The sequence below is a fragment of the Carassius gibelio genome, chromosome B21 (assembly GCF_023724105.1).
Source record: "Carassius gibelio isolate Cgi1373 ecotype wild population from Czech Republic chromosome B21, carGib1.2-hapl.c, whole genome shotgun sequence".
NCBI classification, from domain to species: Eukaryota; Metazoa; Chordata; class Actinopteri; order Cypriniformes; family Cyprinidae; genus Carassius; species Carassius gibelio.
The window spans coordinates 28,601,259-28,621,695 of record NC_068416.1 but is presented as its reverse complement, the minus strand read 5'-3'; the positions used below and the strand labels follow the sequence as shown (position 1 = coordinate 28,621,695).

Sequence of the window (20,437 nt, the reverse complement as noted above, 5' to 3'; positions counted from 1 at the left end):
CATTTTATCCAATTACTCGATTAATTGATGGAATTTTTCGTAGAATACTCGATTACAAAAATATTCGATAGCTACAGCCCTAGATGAAAGTGGCTATTCCACAATAAATTAGGTGCATCAAGCATTAGCTTGGGATGTTTTTAAGCATTGGTAGAGAAAGCAGCTGCCTGCGTCCCTTCCCTTCTAATATCAAAATATGGAAATGCTAACATATCTTTACGTTTTCAGTAAACTTTATAATAAGTAAAAATACTGTTTGCTAACAGTTAAATGACAATTAACTAAATGTTAATTAACTATCAGTTTACCATCTATTAATGATTGTTATTATAAAGTGACTACCATCTAACTTAGTTAGCAACTATGGTTTTGGGAAATGCACCCCTGAGCTGTTAATAGTGACCTCATTCAACATGCTAACAGTGAAATGGTAAAACGTACTTCACAGATAATTTCAGATTTTTTTTCAATTATTTTCCCAGCTACACCATAAACTTCATCCTCAACATCAACAGATGCATCACTTCTCAGTGCTAATGTTTCCTCTATATAGCACAAAGTACCACAAGCTCTATAATTATATCTGATATCCTGCAAAGCCCAGAGTTTAAACTGATAAGTGTGTGCTGTCATATTATTAGAAAACAAAAACAGTGCCAATCACTATTGAATTTCCACCAAACTATTTTTTCAAGCAGTATTTTCACTGTAAACCTTTTTTATTTATATAAAGTGTGGGTGAACTTAAACTGTATGGCTATACTGTGGTTCCTGTAGGCTTTGCGTGCGTGCGGGGGGCCTCTATGTCCATTTTGCTTGGGGCCCCCAAATTCCTTCAAACGGCCCTGAAATGAAGACAATGGAAGCAATCAAAATTAACAAAAGAGCAAAGATATATAAGTGCTATAACAAGTCTGTTACCTTAACACAGTACACATAATTCATCACATCATTTCTGATCCTGCAGACACTTTACTGCTGAGTTTAGTTTAAACTTTAATAAACAAACCTGAACCAACTAATTTGAACCTTTTAGCTTTGTTGGATCTAATTTTAACTAAACAACTTACTAAACAGTCATTTGTAAATGGTTTGTAGCATTTATAGCAATATGAAAGGAAACCCACTTAAAGAAAAGATAAACTGAGTTTTCACACTCTGTGATGTGTTTTGACAACAGCTCACAGCTCTAAAAAAAAAAAAAAAAATTAAAAATGGAAACAAAGTGATTGGTGGTGGGGGGGACTTTTGAAAATAGCAGTGTTGAATTTCAGTGTTGGGTAGGTTACTTTGGAAATGTAATAGGTTACAGATTACAAATTACCCTATTTAAAATGTAATAGTAGTGTAACTTATTTAATTACTTTAATAAAGTAATGTAACTAATTACTTTTGAGTACTTTATTACTTTTCTAAATTTCTAATGAATGTTTATTTGCAACTGCTAATAATTTTCAAACATTTACACCATGCAGGTTTAACCTTAAAGTAGAGCTCAATACTGTCAGACTTTCACCATCCTTCATCACTTGAATTAAGATGATCCCATTTGAACACATCCACCACACAATCAGACTTTAGTACTGCCTTTTACTTTAATGAGATTGATCTGAAGTTCGATGCAGATTTAAAATCTAAATAAATAGTTCATAGATACTGTTTTTGAAACCAAATATTTGCATAACTACAGGAAACAATGGTTTGGGGGAAAAATAGAAAAAAATAAAAAAAGTAAAAGCATATACATCAACTCATATATGGTTATCTAATAAGCATGTGTCCTATTTTGTGTATTAAACTCCTGAAACATGGGTGTATTTTTGAAACACTGCTGTCTCTTAGCATATGATATGATGATAGTTTTTCAAAATAATTAAAATGCTCATGAAGTGACTCACAGCAGTTCTAGAGATTATGTTTGTGTGTTCATGTTAGTGCCATACCATAAGCTATATTAATTTTCCTAAGGGTTGTGTTTTTGTCTGCACTTGCTCCCCCTAAACCTATGATAAAATATGAGTATTTGTCTGCTAAATTACTACTATAACATTACAATAGATAATAATGATGCCTTTTATACAGCATTTTGAGCGAGTGTGAGAGCATTATTCAATATTCAAATGTAATCCCCTTTGTAATCATTAAATTTTTTATAAGTAACTGTAATTTAATTACTCATTTTTTCTTAGTAACTGTAACTGATTACAGTTACATTAATTTTGTAATTAAATTACGAAACACTGTTACATGTAACTAGCTACTCCCCAATACTGAGTGTGGTTTGGGAGAAATGCAGCTAAATGGTCAGTTGGTGATAACTGAGGAAGTTAACACCCACAGGATGAGCTGATGATGATAGAGAATGAGAGAAAGACTGACAGAAACAAAAAAGGACTGATAAGTGTCACATGTGTCTGCTGGGACTGATCATTCTCACAGGTAAAGAAATCTGTTTATGATCTATAAGATAAAATATGTGTGTGAACAACCATCTATCCAAACAATTTAGTTTAACTACCCCGACATGTGTCTGGAGTTTGAATATGCTCAATTTTATTTTGATGAAATATATGTCATTAATTTTGTTTTCTCAGAATAATGTGGCGTAAATGCTGTTTTATTTTATTATTTAATGCATAAACTGCTGTCACACTCAAAGCCTCTGGCAAAGCTGTATTTATGTTAAATATATTATAAAGTGAACTCTGTATTCCTGAAATCAGGTTATGTGACGTGTGTAGATTAGTTTATAAGTAAACAGATATTTAAACTTTTGGCTCCAAAAACTGAAATAACTTTCAGAGTATATTATTATTATTATTATTATTATTATTATTATTATTCACGAGTTCACATCTACGTATATTAATACCGTAAGTTTATGCGTATTTGGCGTGCTGTCCGGGTGGAGGGCTCCGAGCTCGGGATGTGGCCGAACCCAGAGTACTCCCCCCGGTTGTGGTAAGAGTAGATGGATCTATAAGTGAGGAGAAATGGGGTGGAGGAGGGATGCTTGTGTTAATCAGGTTAATGAACTGCGACTGCTCCTCCCGAACTTTGTTATACAACTACATTTATTAGTATTATATGTAGGTACCAGTGGAGCAGTGGTTCTGCAGTTCTGGTGAAAAGCTCCATCTGTTCTGTAATAATGCTCTTTCTGGCTGCACATCAACTACATGGAGCTATATGAATTTATGCAGTTAATTATTCTTCATAATGAATTTTAAGAAAAAGATTAGAAAAATATAAATAGACTGTATTCTGTATAGGCCAATAGGTTAATTATATATATATATATATTACATTTTTATTAGTCTGCAGATCTAAATAAAATAATTATTGATAACATCTTTTAAAATGAGAGAAACATTTTCCTGATATTTTTTTTTAATTATTTTACTTTATTTGACTGCAATAAAAAAGTAAATCAAATTAACTTTCACAAAAAAAAAAATAATAATATTAATAATAATAATAATAATAATAATATTTTACAAAATTAAAGATTAATAGTGTTTCTGTAGCTTGAGTGGTAGAGCTTTGCCTAGCAAGCGCAAGGTTGTGGGTTCAATTCCCAGGGAATACATGATAGGTAAAAATTGTTAGCCTGAATGCACTGTAAGTAACACATATATAATCACTGGCATCAGTCACAAATGTTAAACATAACTGACAATGACTGGATCTTGAATTCTCAGATTCAAGATTCAACAGCAACTTAAACAGACCCAGTCCAAACAAATTACATTGATAATTGGCCTGACAATCGTGTAGTCTGTTCTTGGCTTAAGGCAAAACAAAATTATTAAAACATTATGATTTAAAATATTTTTTTAAACTTAATTTGACATTTGAAAAAGTGCACTTGTGCTGGAACAGTCATGGAAGTGTCTCTCTTTAGGTACACTCAAGTATTTTAATAATATTATATTATCTGCGAGTACCCTGTACACATTTTATATACTTTTAAGATTCAAAGTAGGGCCTACACTACAAGTGCACATTCAATACAATTAATGTCCTTATTTTTCACAAGGAAAACTTATTCTGGAACAACAGTCTGTGCTGTGAGATGAGAACAGAGACACACTGAGCTTTAACCACTAACCATCGACCAACTGCTGACTGATGAGAAAACATCATTAGCTTCTGAGAGACAGAGACAAACTGAACCACAGTGATCTGAACTGAAGACAGCGACTGTAACACATTTCAGTTTCATTCAGGTAAACTCTCATCTGTCTGATTTAATGCAGATTTTAATGTGAAAGTTATATTACAAGAACTTATCTTAATGAAGATCTGCCAGTTTTATCAGCACTGTGTTGTAGGTTCTCAATTTTTATTTTTTTCGCTCTCATAATGTGAAAATGAAAATAGAAACTGGTTAAACAGAAAATATCTCATGAACATCTTTACTGTGAGAATAATTCAAAACAGTGAAACACAACAAACCTTACTTTATTTCTCTAAGAATGATGGAAAACACTTAAAATAGTTGGTTAACTCAACAAAGATTTATGTTACAAACAATGTTGTCATTATAGTACTTAAGTATTTTTTGGGAGTATCTGTACTTTACTAGAGTTTTTATATTTCAGGCAACTTTTACTTTTACTCCACTACATTTTCTAATTAAAATGTATATCCATGTCCTCTCTGAAATACGAACCCGATTCCAAAAAAGTTGGGACATTGTACAAATTGTGAATAAAATCAGAATGCAATGATGTTGAAGTTTCAAAATTTCAATATTTTATTCGGAATACAACATAAATGACATATCAAATGTTTAAACTGAGAAAATGTATAATTGTAAGTGAAAAATAAGTTGAAATTCCATATCATCAATACATCTCCAAAAAGTTGGGACAAGGCCAGGGACGAACTGGGACTAAAAATCGGCCCTGGACTTTGAATAGGTCCGGCCCAAAGCAATTGGCGCGCGGAAATTTGACAACAACAGAAGTAACGTCTGGCATAAGTGTAGACTTGTGGCTCATGATACTATACCATCCAAATTATAGCAATAGCACTGATGTTGACTAGATGTTGTGTTAAAATGAAAAAAAAAAAAAATACTCTAGGCTGTGACTACGACTTGGGTGCGCTTAAAGTAATTTAAAGTTGAGCTGGTCTTTCTCTGCTCTTGGTCTAACTCAACCAGAATAAACAAATGATGGAATGGATTTAAAGAAAAAAAAAAACAGGTTTTATTCTAAGATAGCATGGAATAGATTATAAAATATGATGTTATAACAGCATATTATACATTCTATTCCATCCCGTCTTAAAATTAATTTATTACTAAATAATCTTAATTAATTTATGCAGGAATTAATCTTAGTGCACAAATAATAATGTCACATCTAAATGAAAATACACCATTACAAATGTAACTTCTGTATTCAAATCTTAAAAGTTTGTAAGCATTAACTGTAACTTTACCAACATTTTTAAAAGAAAAAGCACTACATATTTATTAATATTCTTTACTGCACGTGTCATTATACAGCTAAAATGTTGAAGTTTATCTGTTTTAACTACTGGAATCATTAAAAATGTAGCAACCTGAATATCACTCCCTAACATCATCTCTAGCAAGTAACTCTCAATCTCCTCTCATGTTCCATACTTGGATCTGCCTGTGGAACCAGCTCATCTTTCTGTCCTTCACCACTGGTGGCATGTTGCTGCATAACTGTCTGGCTCGCATCACTGCTGCTAATATTTAACTGCAAGGTGCTGCTGCTGACTATGCTGCAATATTTCAGAATCTAAATTCCGCAGTTTTTTTCTCTTGCAATTGCCTTCTCAGCCCCACCCTTTTCTTTCAGTTTTTTACCTGCGGCCGCGTTATGCATATTTTTTGTTTATTTCTATGCTTCTTCAATCGAGCGTCTTTGCTGATGGTTTCTTCCTACTCTTCCACTTCTTCTTCTCCTTACTTGGCGGCCACGGCCTGTGCAGCCATAGACCGTAAAAGAAAGAGTGCAGCTGGCATCCAATTTAAGGTGCTTTGCTGCCACCTACAGTACTGGAGTATGAAACAGATTAGTGGGGTAAAAAAAACAACAGGTGATGACTGCATGCGTGGTGGGTGGTGGGCCGGCCCGCCGGCCACCCTGGAGTACTGGCCGTTCTGTGATTCTCCAGATCACACAGATGGCCAGTCCGCCCCTGGACAAGGCCATGTTTACCACTGTGTGGCATGCCCTCTTCTTTTTATAACAGTCTGCAAACGTCTTGGGACTGAGGAGACAAGCTGCTCAAGTTTAGGAATAGGAATGTTGTCCCATTCTTGTCTAATACAGGCTTTTAGTTGCTCAACTGTCTTAGGTCTTCTTTGTCACATCTTCCTCTTTATGAGTCACCAAATGTTTTCTATGGGGGAAAGATCTGGACTGCAGGCTGGACATTTCAGAACTGGATCCTTCTTCTACGCAGTCATGATGTTGTAATCGATGCAGTATGTGGTCTGGCATTTTCATGTTGGAAAATGCAAGCTCTTCCCTGAAAGAGACGATGTCTGGATGGGAGCATATGTTGTTCTATGTTGTTCCAGATGTATAAGCTGCCCATGCCACACACACTCATGCAACCCCATACCATCAGAGATGCAGGCTTCTGAACTGAGCGCTGATAACAACTTGGGAGTGAGGGAAGTTATATGTATTTATTTTATTTTATTTTATTTATGTTGGTTGGCATTACACATATGGGATAAAAATACAAAAGAGATGTGGTTGGTAAAGACAATAATGGGCACACTACCACCTCCCACATTGACTTTGATACCCTTATTGTCTCCTACTCCAACTGAACTTGCATCCACATGACAATGAAAATCTGGAGCTTTAAGGATGGGGCATGACACAGAAGGTCTTTAGCAGACAAGAAAGCATGCTCACACTCAGTAGACCACACAGATTTCCTTTTGTCACTGAGTAAGTCAGTAAGTAGGGTGACAACACTGAAAAAGTTTGGGCAGAAATATCTGTAATACCCACACATTCCCAGAAATCACCTCAACTCCCATTTGTCCCAGAAGAAACAGTCGAGCACTCTATGGACCTCAGTGTGTATCAATCTCTCCTGTCTTCCTTCTCTGCAAATGTCTTCACAGCTAAAACATCCTACTACCACAACAAAATTAACAGCTGCTGTGACGCTCGGACACTCTTCAAGACTTTCTCTTCTCTTCTTAATCCGCCGCCTCCACCTCCTCCATCGACTCTTACAGCGGACGACTTTGCAGCTTTCTTCACAAATAAGACAAGATCGATCAGTGACCAATTCTTCACACGTCAGACTGAGGACAACTTCACAATGACCGATGCACACTCTTTATCCTCCTTCTCCCCACTCTCAGAGATGGACGTCTCCAAAATTCTCGTGTCCAATCATCCTACTACTTGCCCAATTGATCCTATCCCCACACACCTCCTTCAAGCGATCTCTTCTTCAGTCATACCTTCGCTTACTCACATTATCAACTCCTCTCTTCACTCTGGAACATTTCCCTCAGCATTCAAGCAGGCTCAGGTAAGCCCACTGCTCAAGAAACCATCTCTAAATCCAGCGCTTCTTGAAAACTACAGACCGGTATCCTTTCTTCTATTCATTGCAAAGATACTTGAGCGAGCTGTGTTCAACCAGCTTTCTATGTTCCTTGGACAGAACAACCTCCTGGACGGCAACCAATCTGGCTTCAAAAGTGGCCACTCAACTGAGACTGCTCTGCTCTCGGTTACTGAAGCCCTGCGACTGGCAAAAGCAGCTTCAAAATCCTCGGTACTCATCTTACTGGACCTGTCTGCTGCTTTTGACACTGTTAATCACCAGATTCTCCTGTCCACCCTCAGAAAGATGGGAATCTCTGGAACTGCTCTCCTGTGGGTTAAGTCCTACCTCTCTGACAGATCCTTCAGTGTGTCTTGGAGGGGTGATGTTTCAAAGTCACACCACCTTGCTACTGGGGTTCCTCAAGACTCAGTATTTGGACCACTTCTCTTCTCCATCTACATGACATCTTTAGGATCTGTCATTCAGAAGCATGGCTTTTCTTATCACTGCTACGCTGATGACACCCAACTCTACTTCTCATTCCAGCCTGATGACCCGACAGTAGCTTCTCGCATTTCAGCCTGTCTGAGTGACATCTCTAGCTGGATGAATGACCATCACCTTCAGCTTAACCTTACAAAGACTGAACTACTGGTGATTCCAGCTAACCCATTGCTTCATCACAACTTCTCTATACAGCTGGGCTCGTCAACCATAACTCCTTCGAGGACAGCCAGAAACCTAGGAGTTAAGCTTCACAGACCACATTGCTACAACGACCCGGTCCTGCAGGTTTGCCTTATACAACATTAGGAAGATTAGACCCTTCCTGCCAGAGCAAGCAACCCAACTTCTTGACCAAGCTCTTGTTCTCTCCAGACTGGACTATTGTAATGCTCTCCTGGCGGGCCTTCCTGCATGTACTGTCAAGCCTCTGCAAATGATCCAGAATGCAGCAGCAAGAGTTGTCTTCAATGAGCCAAAAGAAGCTCATGTTACTCCTCTCCTCATCAGGTTACACTGGCTACCAGTAGCCGCTCGCATCAAATTCAAGGTACTGATGCTTGCCTACAAGAAGACCACTGGCACGGCACCAACTTACTTAACTCACTGGTTAAATCCTATGTGCCCTCCAGAAGTTTGCGCTCTGCAAGTGAACAACGCCTTGTGGTGCCATCCCAAAGAAATTCAAAATCACTCTCACGGACCTTTTCCTGGACTCTGCCCAGCTGGTGGAATGACCTCCCAATCTCAATTCGTACAGCTGGGTCTTTACTCATTTTCAAGAAACATCTAAAGACTCATCTTTTTCGCCTGCACTTAGCCTACTAACACCAGTACTTTTCCTTTTCTTGTCTTTTTCATTTAATAAAAAAAAAAAAAAATATATATATATATATATATATATATATATATATATACAGTATTGTTCAAAATAATAGCAGTACAATGTGACTAACCAGAATAATCAAGGTTTTTAGTATACTTTTTATTGCTACGTGGCAAACAAGTTACCAGTAGGTTCAGTAGATTCTCAGAAAACAAACAAGACCCAGCATTCATGATATGCACGCTCTTAAGGCTGTGCAATTGGGCAATTAGTTGAAAGGGGTGTGTTAAAAAAAATAGCAGTGTCTACCTTTGACTGTACAAACTCAAAACTATTTTGTACAAACATTTTTTTTTTCTGGGATTTAGCAATCCTGTGAATCACTAAACTAATATTTAGTTGTATGACCACAGTTTTTTAAAACTGCTTGACATCTGTGTGGCATGGAGTCAACCAACTTGTGGCACCTCTCAGCTGTTATCCCACTCCATGATTCTTTAACAACATTCCACAATTTATTCACATTTCTTGGTTTTGCTTCAGAAACAGCATTTTTGATATCACCCCACAAGTTCTCAATTGGATTAAGGTCTGGAGATTGGGCTGGCCACTCCATAACATTAATTTTGTTGGTTTGGAACCAAGACTTTGCCCGTTTACTAGTGTGTTTTGGGTCATTGTCTTGTTGAAACAACCATTTCAAGGGCATGTCCTCTTCAGCATAGGGCAACATGACCTCTTCAAGTATTTTAACATATGCAAACTGATCCATGATCCCTGGTATGTGATAAATAGGCCCAACACCATAGTAGGAGAAACATGCCCATATCATGATGCTTGCACCTCCATGCTTCACTGTCTTCACTGTGTACTGTGGCTTGAATTCAGAGTTTGGGGGTCGTCTCACAAACTGCCTGTGGCCCTTGGACCCAAAAAGAACAATTTTACTCTCATCAGTCCACAAAATGTTCCTCCATTTCTCTTTAGGCCAGTTGATGTGTTCTTTGGCAAATTGTAACCTCTTCTGCACATGCCTTTTTTTTAACAGAGGGACTTTGCGGGGGATTCTTGAAAATAGATTAGCTTCACACAGACGTCTTCTAACTGTCACAGTACTTACAGGTAACTCCAGACTGTCTTTGATCATCCTGGAGGTGATCATTGGCTGAGCCTTTGCAATTCTGGTTATTCTTCTATCCATTTTGATGGTTGTCTTCCGTTTTCTTCCACGTCTCTCTGGTTTTGCTCTCCATTTTAAGGCATTGGAGATCATTTTAGCTGAACAGCCTATCATTTTTTGCACCTCTTTATAGGTTTTCCCCTCTCTAATCAACTTTTTAATCAAAGTACGCTGTTCTTCTGAACAATGTCTTGAACGACCCATTTTCCTCAGCTTTCAAATGCATGTTCAACAAGTGTTGGCTTCATCCTTAAATAGGGGCCACCTGATTCACACCTGTTTCTTCACAAAATTGATGACCTCAGTGATTGAATGCCACACTGCTATTTTTTTGAACACACCCCTTTCAACTAATTCAACTAATTGCCCAATTGCACAGCCTTAAGAGCGTGCATATCATGAATGCTGGGTCTCATTTGTTTTCTGAGAATCTACTGAACCTACTGGTAACTTGTTTGCCACGTAGCAATAAAAAAATATACGAAAAACCTTGATTATTCTGGTTAGTCACATTGTACTGCTATTATTTTGAACAATACTGTGTATATATATATATATATATATATATATATATATATATATATATATACACCTGGCTATGCGTTCTATACTAGACTAACTGAGACTTGTCATGGCACTTGTATACTGTTGTTGTTCTCTTGTTGACCTGACTGCTTCTATTGTTCTCTTTGTAAGTCGCTTTGGATAATAGCGTCTGCTAAATGATTAAATGTAAATGTAAATGTTGTTAGAAGGAGTGGAATAATCCATTATCGTAGAAACCTTTGCTTCTATAGGTCTTACACTTCCATGACCCATATCATTTCACCTCTGCCCTCGCAAATTCACATTTTGCCAGATTTACAGTCAATGAAGCTTCTGACAATTGGGTAAACAATAACTCCAAGTTGGTCAAATGTTCAGTCCAACTGTCGGAATACAGTACCACATCATTTATATATGCATCACACTTTGGTGAGTGAGATAACTTGGTACAGCTATTCCATATTTTAACAGATATTATACCTCAGCCTTCATAATCTCACACTTTTTCGGATTCACCCAATAAGGATGCTGCTTCACAGGGGGTACACTTCCAACCTCAATATCATGACACAATATAGTTCTGGTAGGTACATCAGAAAATAGAGAATCAAAAAAATGGATCAAACTACACACACCCTCATACTGTTTTTCAGACAAATGCACAAGATATCTGCGTAAATGACCCCAAACACTTGAGTTGTTCAGATGTGGGTTAGAAGTTTGAACCTGACCATCGTCTTTTACAGCACAAGAGCTAGTTATAGTAACTGCGGACTCTAGTTTTACGTCTTCAATCAGGGGTTTGAATAACATAATCAGTCTCACTGAGCCAGTGCCCAAGCCTCTTGGGGGCCCTAAGCAGAATTTGATTTGGGGGCCCCCCTCCCACCACGCGGAGTCACCTGTGCTTCAAGATTATTGACACAAATGTCACGCTATAATGTTACATTATAAATGAGTACAGTGAGGATATGTATTAATACAAAATAAATAAATAAAAATCAATACTTAACATACTTTACTCTTAAACTTCTGAATACAAACTGTCACAAAACATGAAATAAATAATTTGCAAATGTCCAAATGCAAATGTGCATTAAATGTGCAATATTTTAAATGAAACCAAAATAGACAAACATTAATATAATAAAAAATATAATGTTACAAAAAAAAAAAAAAAATTAAAAACTTACATAATGAAAGCAAACATAAGAACAGCTAGGATTCAACAATGACAATTGTACAACAATGACCTCAAAATTGTTCCTTCCTAGCTTTTCAGAAGACAAAGTCACTGATGACATCGGGACAGCAGGATCGTATTGTTGTGGCCCCCTTCCTCAAATATGATGATGGGGAAAAAAAATACCTACTATAGGGGTGAAAATAGAACTTTAATCAAATAAAAAAGTAAATGAATAAATTGAATTATTTACTAATTAGCATGGTAGCTCTCGACATTTACCGCTGGCTATAACTTTATTAGACTAATTTATTTCATAGTCTTAAACATTCATAAATCATGCACAAGGAAATGAAGCAGTTTTACTATGATAAAACCATGGATTATTTTTGTAAGGGTTGTGATATGCAAGTTTTTTTGTTGAAGAAATTATATAGGCTGTGTCATCTATAACAAAAATGTAACAGCAGCAATTAAATGGCATTTGGCTCCCTGTGCAGGCATTTGTAATAACATGTAGATAAATTGTTTATTTTGTATGTGCCTACATTATATATTTTAACAGTGTTATTATTAACCAATCATTATTGGCTCATAGATTTTTTATATAATGCATTTTAAGTCATTTTAAAGGCTATTGATGGCTTAGGTCTGTTTTATAGCAACAACATCAACAAACATAAATTACAGTATATTAATACTTCTTTGTAAATCATTATTTTAAGTAACAAAACCATGGTTAATTTGCAGTTGCCATGACTACAAGAATGAAGATTTGTGCGGTTTTTGATAAAATCATGGGTAATTTCCGAAAGGGAACCTAAAAAAAAAAAAAAGACTTTAACAGGAATGTGCCTGAAAGTGATAAACTGGCCTCGTTTTTACCTAAAAGATTTATAATTTATTTTAATATATATAAAAAATTTATAAGGTGTGCATTGTAGCACCTGAATGAACACATTACAATTGATTTATGACTGCAAGTCTTAGTTTATTTAGTTTATTTTAATAAATATTAAACATTATATTCAATTGTGCACTATAGCTGACACCTAGATGAACAATTACAGTTGTTTTTAATGAGTGTAAGTCATTCTCCTCAAATGCTACCGACGTTAGAAAAGTGTATATCAATATCGCATGTAACTTTAGAGACGGTCCCTAAATTTGAGACTCTCGAACGTCCAACGTCAAGCCAACTTTATGTTCTTTTCTTCTTTCTCTTTTCGGCACCAGAGGGAAACATCCTTTTTGTGACATGGCTTATCATTTATAACAGTGATGCGTACTTTGCGCGCCGGTGCGAAATGCACGCGAGGTGTCTATGCGCAATAATTGCGCATGACTCAAACGCTAGCAGACACAGCAGCAGTTGTTAGGCAGTTGTCGGTAAATAAGAATTTTCTTGTCTTGAATTATTCATTTATTCATTCATTATTTATTCATTTATATCACTTGTTTAAGTTATTTAATTGGAAAAAAAATGGCCACCAGGGGGCCCCCCAATCATGTTTTTTTTTATTCTTTACTGAATAAAGTATTCTTTACTGTCACAATATGGACAGAAGGCAGAGATCTTAACTTGACTCTTGGTTCACGCTGGTGGAATGTCTAATCTTGGCTCTCTCTTTCTGATGAAACCACTTTGGAACGGGCTCTATCTTTCAGGGCCTTATATGCACCAAAGCTTTCTGGATCTTGGCACCAAGATTCAAATTTAAGCCATTTTGCTAGTTCAAGGAGACTGTATACTGAGCCTGCTTCCTAACTCATGTGTCTGCGGAAGGATGCACTTTGTTCTGGAGGGAGTTTGGACAAAAGTTGAGCCACATGAGATCCACAGTGCAATTCAACATCTCCTTCATACCCCAATGTCTTAAGAAATCCTACTAGGGCTTGTATCTGAAGAGCAAAACGTTCAAAGCCTACAGTGTCGCCTGATTGAACATCTGATGCATCCATAATGACAGCAATTTTGTTCAACGCAAGCTGATGGGGTCAACCGCACTGTACAGTAAGGGCTGCTAGGGTATCTGACTAGGGAGTGGTTGTATTTAGAAAGGAATCAGTAATGACGCAAGCATCTGCTAACTTCAGGTGATCAACCAAAACTTGGTACTTGAATAGCTCTGTAGCTTCGTGAGGTAGTAGGTTAGTCAAAGCAAGTTTCAGACGGGCAAATTCACCAGGGTCTCGGTGGTTCAAATCTGGAATGGTTGGCTATGGACCTCTATAAATTATCTCTTGTCTTGCAGTATTAGCCTGGATCCTTGGAAAGTTAGCTGGTGCTATGTGTGGCTGAATATAGCAAGGAGAAGGAAGAGTGGAGGTAACAGACGCTGTCCTCCCTGTTGTTGTCTGCATGTTTCCTGAGTAACTCTATGAGTGTCAACAGTACCTGAGTAAATCTGAGCAGCTACATCATCTGGAGCAAAGACATTTGCATAAGGCTGCACTCAAGCTGATTGTAGCTGCATAAGGATATGGATTCTTAGGTGTAGAAAGGCAGTGCAGGCACTGGAGACTTTGACTGTTTGCTTGCAACTCTAGGCAAAGGAATTGAAGGGGTTAATACTTGGGGCTGTGGCTGAGGTATAGGATCTGACCTTTGACTTTACGACTGGTTAATCAGAATCTCCTGCATGGGAAGATCTCTGTCATAATCATACTGTTGAATGTCATCTGACCTGTATGGTTGAGGTGTTGACTGTGAAAGGAGGACATTAGCTCTAAGCAGGCAAGCATACTGCAATTTGAAATCTTTTAAGTAGGTTTGCTGACAAACTGTATGTCTAGGGCATGCTCCTTGAACATGATACTCTGCATTCTGGTCCAGATCATTAGTCCAGTGTAGACACAGCCTCCGGCTTAAATAACCAAATTGTTTTGGAGAATTAGGTAAGGACTGTATTTGTGCTGTAATAGGTGATTTTGTAACTAACAATAAATTTTTCTGTGACTAAGAAGTTGACGAGCTAAAAATAATAACTGATGACGAAACTATGACAAAATGTATGTATATATTTTTTTTCTTTTCATTTATTATACAATTATATAAAAATACTTATTTTTCTGTTCAGTCAGGTTTATTTTTGTTTATTATATATTTTTTAAAACCCTTGCTACATGTTCTGCATTTAAGCAAACTGAGACTTTTATATCATTTATCATTGTATGTCATTGCTCTTTTGTTGTTTTTGATTGCTTCCATTGTCCTCATTTGTAAGTCGCTTTGGAAAACAGCATCTGCTAAATGACTAAATATAAATGTAAATTTAAAGACAAATGTACAAATGTACAAATGTACATTTTTGGGGGTTAACTACAGTTTGGCTAAAACTATTGAATAAAAGTAATGGCTAAAAGTTGAACAAAATGCAATGACTTTGCAGACTAAAACTATGAAAGACTCAAATGCCTAAAATGTAATTTGGTGAGTAGAGTGATCACACTGACCACAGTAATGCAATTAAGTCCCCAGAGGGGTGGTTTATTGAGCAGTGGATGAAAGTAGACAGTGTAGTGCAAAGCTGGCGTGCCCTTGTGCAGGAGTCCTGGTTGTGCAGCAAAAAGTATCTTTGGGTGCGGCGTGACATGCTGATCCTCAGACACCTGAATCTGAGAGAGAGCCAGAACACTGCGTTAGTCTTGTTCTGGAGTCGCAGCTCAACTTCCTCTTCTTTCCCTCTGCTTAAAAGCTCTTCTACTGATGGGGTTCAGGTGTCGGTGATCACCATGCACTCCCCAGTGATTGCAGTGTGAGCTCTGTTTCACCTGAGTTTTGTTGGTGGGCTGCACCACTTGCTGATCTGCCTCTATTGTCCTGCTCTGAGGTCGGATTAGTCCCCAGCCGACCTGGTAGCAGGTTTTGTGCTTCTGCGTGTCCTAGGTGGCACTTCTTTGGGTTAGCAGTAAGTCCAGCTCACCGTAACTCCATTAGCACTCTCCTGCCAATAGCCCTTGTTCAGATCGAGCGTAGAGATGTAACGGCCCCGCCTAACCATTCCAAAAGCTCATCCACACGGAGCATGGGGTAACCATCAAAGCTTGAGCCGTCATTCAGCCGTCAGAAATCATTACAAAACCGGAGAGTGCCATATGTTTTTGGGACCATTACGATGGGACTGGACAAGGGGCTGCGGGTCAGCTTGATGATTTCCAGCTGGCGCATCCAGGCTACTTCCTCCTCAATAGCCTGCTGGCGAGTCTCTGGGATTCTGGGATTCTCTGACCAGACAAAACCAGCAGTTCAATTCCAGGCTGCAGCAAAGTCAGATTGTGCAGAAGAATCATCTGTTTCCTGTGGTCTTCTCCTGGTGGTTGTCACTACAGTCAAAACGACCATCATGCCATTAGAGGATGGGAGGGCGGTAACAAAATCTAGAGCGATATGTGGCCAGCGTCTCGAAGGGACAGACAGGAGATGAAGGAGCCCATCTGGAGGTCGGTTAGATGACTTACCACTTGCTCAAACTGAGCAACACAAAACAAAATTTTGAACGTTGCGAGCCATAAGTGGCCACCAGAATCTTTGTTTAACTAAACCTTTGGTTCGGCTTATCCCTGGATGACAAGCAACATTAGAGCAGTGACCGCACTAAATAATCTCGGACCGTAACTCTTCCGGCACAAATAAACGACTCGGTGGCCATCCGGGTGGAGGCGTTAACCCTTCTAAGGCCGTCATGACCTTCGATTCGACCTCCCAAACGAGTGCTGAGATGACTATATTCTCAGGTAAAATACACTCGGGAGTCACCAGGCATTCGGAAAGATCAAAAAGACGTGACAAAGAATCGGGTTTAACGTTTTTGGAACTCGGGCGGTACGACAGAGAAAAATCAAACCGGACGAAAAAAAAAGTGCCCACGGAGCCTGCCTGGAATTGAGTCTTTTTGCAGTTCTAATGTATTATGAGTTTTTATGATCAGTCCGAACAATGAAAGGTACCCCTGACCCTTCCAACCAATGACGCCACTCCTTTAAAGCTAATTTGACAGCCTACAATTATCTGTTACAAACGTCATAATTACGTTCAGCAGGAGATAAACGATGGAAGAAAAATGCACAAGGATGCATCTTATCGTCCGAGGCAGCACGTTGGGAAAGAACTGCACCTACTCCCACCTCTGATGCATCTACCTCCACCACGAACTGCCGTGTGGGATCAGGGGCTACTAAGATGGGAGCCGAAAACAAAGAGGCTCTTGAGGTTGGTAAATATAGTTTCGGCTGTATAATACCACCTGAACGGAGTACTGGGGGAGGTCAAGGCGGTCAGAGGTGAGGCTAGTTGGCTGAAATCATGAATAAAATGTTGATAAAAATTGGCGAACCCCAGAAACGGCTGTAGGGCCTTACAGAAATCTGGACTTGGCCAATCTATCACAACCTTAACCTTGTCAGGATCCATAGATATTCCCTCTGACGAGACAATATACCCTAGGAAGAGAAAGCCTTCACAAAAAGACCATTATTACTATGACACAGTACTATGATACGGTCTAAATCCTGACTGGAATTCCTAACATATACCATTTTTCTCTAAGAAGGAATATAATTTTGAAACTTTTCTAGTATAGTGGACAGAAAAGAGAGATCCGAGATTGGTCTATAATTAACTATTTTTTTGGGGTCAAGTTGTGTTTTTTTTTTTTTTTGATGAGAGGCTTAATAACAGCCAGTTTGAAAGTTTTGGGGACATATCCTAATGAAAATGAGGAATTAATAATAGTCAGAAGAGGATCTATGACTTCTGGAAGCACCTCTTTTAGATTTCTCTAATTCTGAAATCTTCTCTGTCAGCCTAACTATGTCCCTGCATTTATCACATGTGAAACCCTCATCTGCGACAGAGATAGATAAACTGTACATGTGGCATGAGGTGCAAATAACAATAGCAGGAGAAGCCATTACTCACCGTGCTTGATGAAATATTCTTACCACAGTTGTTTGATGAACTTGTGAAAAACTGGAGAGAGAGGAGAGGAGAAAAGAAAACAGCGATAGGTATAGAGTGTTTTCGCAATGCAGGTGTACTGCACTCACGGATATAAAATAAAAGTAAACGATCAAAATTAATCTGATAAGGTTGATCAATAATTTCAGCAATATAGTGTGAATTCAGTTATATTTTATAACTTAAAAATGTAGTATTTGAGTGATAGTAAGATAAAGATTCTAGAAAAAAAACAAAACAGCTACATGGAGCTACGATCAGCAGCAGCAAGGCCAGCAGGCCAACAGGAAGCAGAGAAAACACTGTCCAACAGTGACACCTGCAGTCATGGAGGGGTAGAGTGTGTGTGTTTGTAAAAAATGTGATTAAAATCAAAATCACTAAATTGATCAAATAATCATAATAGGTTTTCTTTGTCCATATCGCACAGCCCTATTCCTGGGATAAAGCAGGGGATTTATGATAAAAAAAATTATTATAAAAAAATTAAATGTTTAATTTTTGTATGTGAAGTTATTTGCAGATGCCTGCAATGATTAATTAGTAGGGCCGGGACTTTAACGCGTTAATTGAGATTAATTAATTACACAAAAAATAACGCGTTAACTAAGATTAATTAATTACAGAAAAAAATTCCCGCATTTTTTAAAACTTATTTTTGCACTGCGGAACGTTTCTCACTGGATGAGTTCGGCGGACCGATTATACTGGAGCACCAACTAGCATTCGCATATCACCGCAGCAGCACATCGAGCCTCAAGTATCACCTAAACGCAAAACATATAGCAGCTAGCGTGGACTTTACACTTTATGTTGAACTATGTATTATTTTGTTGGTGCAACAGTTTATGTTGAACTCTTTAATGTTTTGGCCAAGGTTATTGAGAGTTGGACTTAGTATGTTATGGCCTCTGAAGCAACAGAGAGATGTTTTCTAATAGTCAGTGTTTCCAATGTTCTGAATGTAATTGACAGTATTGTGTTTTACTTAAAAAACACTTTACAGAAGGTTCCAGCACCTATAAGCTTCCTGAATTTCTGAAATGTACTATTTCTAAATTGTTTCTAAATATGCTATTGCTACACTTCATGGCAAAAATTGCACTGGTCTGCTAGACTTGGTTGAACAAAAATAAACAATATTTTTATATTGAAAAAAAAATTACTTCTCACTGTTCTCAGGTCAAATATTTATATGCGATTAAAATGCGATTAATTTCGATTAATTAATTACAAAGCCTCTAATTAATTAGATTAATTTTTTTAATCGAGTCCCGGCCCTATTAATTAGAGTAAATCATTTCCATTTAAGAGAGCTGTAAATGTATGAAATGGCTATGTTTTGAATTATTCACTATAACTCAACTTTTGACTCATTCACCCAATATAAAACTTTTTTTTTTCTTTCAGCAACATGAACGGTGAAAATCAGGCCTTGATGGATGAATACAATAATCTTCCTACTGATTATGACACTTATGTCTCTAACAAAACTCAACATGATTCTTCAGAAATCAGAATCATAATCTTCCTCATCACTAGTGTTTGTGTGAGTCTTCCAGCTCTGGTTTGGGCTTTTCGTCTTCTGCACCTTCACAGAAAGATCAGAGGCCGAATCTCAATCTTCATCCTCTTCCTCCTCCTCAATGACCTGATACAAATGCTCCTTCATCTATATATACTGGCAGGTATACTGACAAGATTCAGATCCTTTATCTTTGAGCTTGTCCAGTTTTGGTTGGGATTATATTGGTGTGGTTTTCATCTGCATCAGCTGGTGGCTCTGGAGGGGATTTTGACTCTGAAATATCCGCTTTGGTCTGCTCGTATTTTCTCACTGCCCTGTTACATCACAGTCTCCATCCTTGTGCTTTTTTTTTCTATAGTTAGTGCATTATTTCTTTATATTTCTTGTATACATCCACTTGAAAATACAAACATGTCATTATTCAGCAGTCTCTGCACAAGTGTTGTTCCTCTGATCGTATTGTCTGTATCATCTACAATCAGCTGTAAAGCCTCTTCCACTCCTGTCAGAAAAAACTGTTCAGTGCTCACTGTTGCTATTCTTACATTTGTTATGATGTACTTACCTTTCATTTTGATCCTGAGTGTGATTTTATTTCATTTACATCCATATGTCAACCCATCTTGGTTCATAATGTCTTTATGTTTGATGAATTTGAGAGTGTTTTCAGACCCTATTCTGTGTGTTTTGGTCTGCAGAGAAAATCTCAGAGATGTTCAGACGCCACAAACACACACAGAACCCAACGCTGATGAGACGTCAGTCTGAACTTGAGTTTCATTAGTCCTCACGTCTGAATCTGGCTTCAAAACATACACCCATCAGTATAATGAAAAATTATTAATAAAATAAATAATATATGACTTAAAGATTAATTAATTTTAAATGTCTGTGATTGCTAAAAGTGAAAGTGTGCTCTCTGTGCCACAAACTGCACAAACTGAGTTTCCATCTCTTTACTGATCATTTTAACAGGTTTTTTTTAATATTGGAATGTATTAACAATATGTAAATGATTGATTTCAATATTCAGCAATTGAAAGTATTGTACGGGGCTTCCCATATAAAAAGTGTAACATTCAATGTGATTTCAGCTGTCAATCATCCATATATTAGAATAAAACATCTAACACAATGCAGTT

General features: G+C 37.5%; 1 long non-coding RNA gene across 1 annotated transcript; it reads left to right on the top strand.

Annotated features, from left to right (window-relative positions):
* The first annotated feature begins 2,394 nt into the window (after positions 1–2,394).
* Positions 2,395–20,170, top strand: LOC127986379 (uncharacterized). Its single transcript, XR_008160846.1, has 3 exons — positions 2,395–2,439; positions 4,040–4,229; positions 19,178–20,170. It is a non-coding gene; the product is annotated as an uncharacterized LOC127986379 (long non-coding RNA).
* The last annotated feature ends 267 nt before the right edge of the window (positions 20,171–20,437 follow it).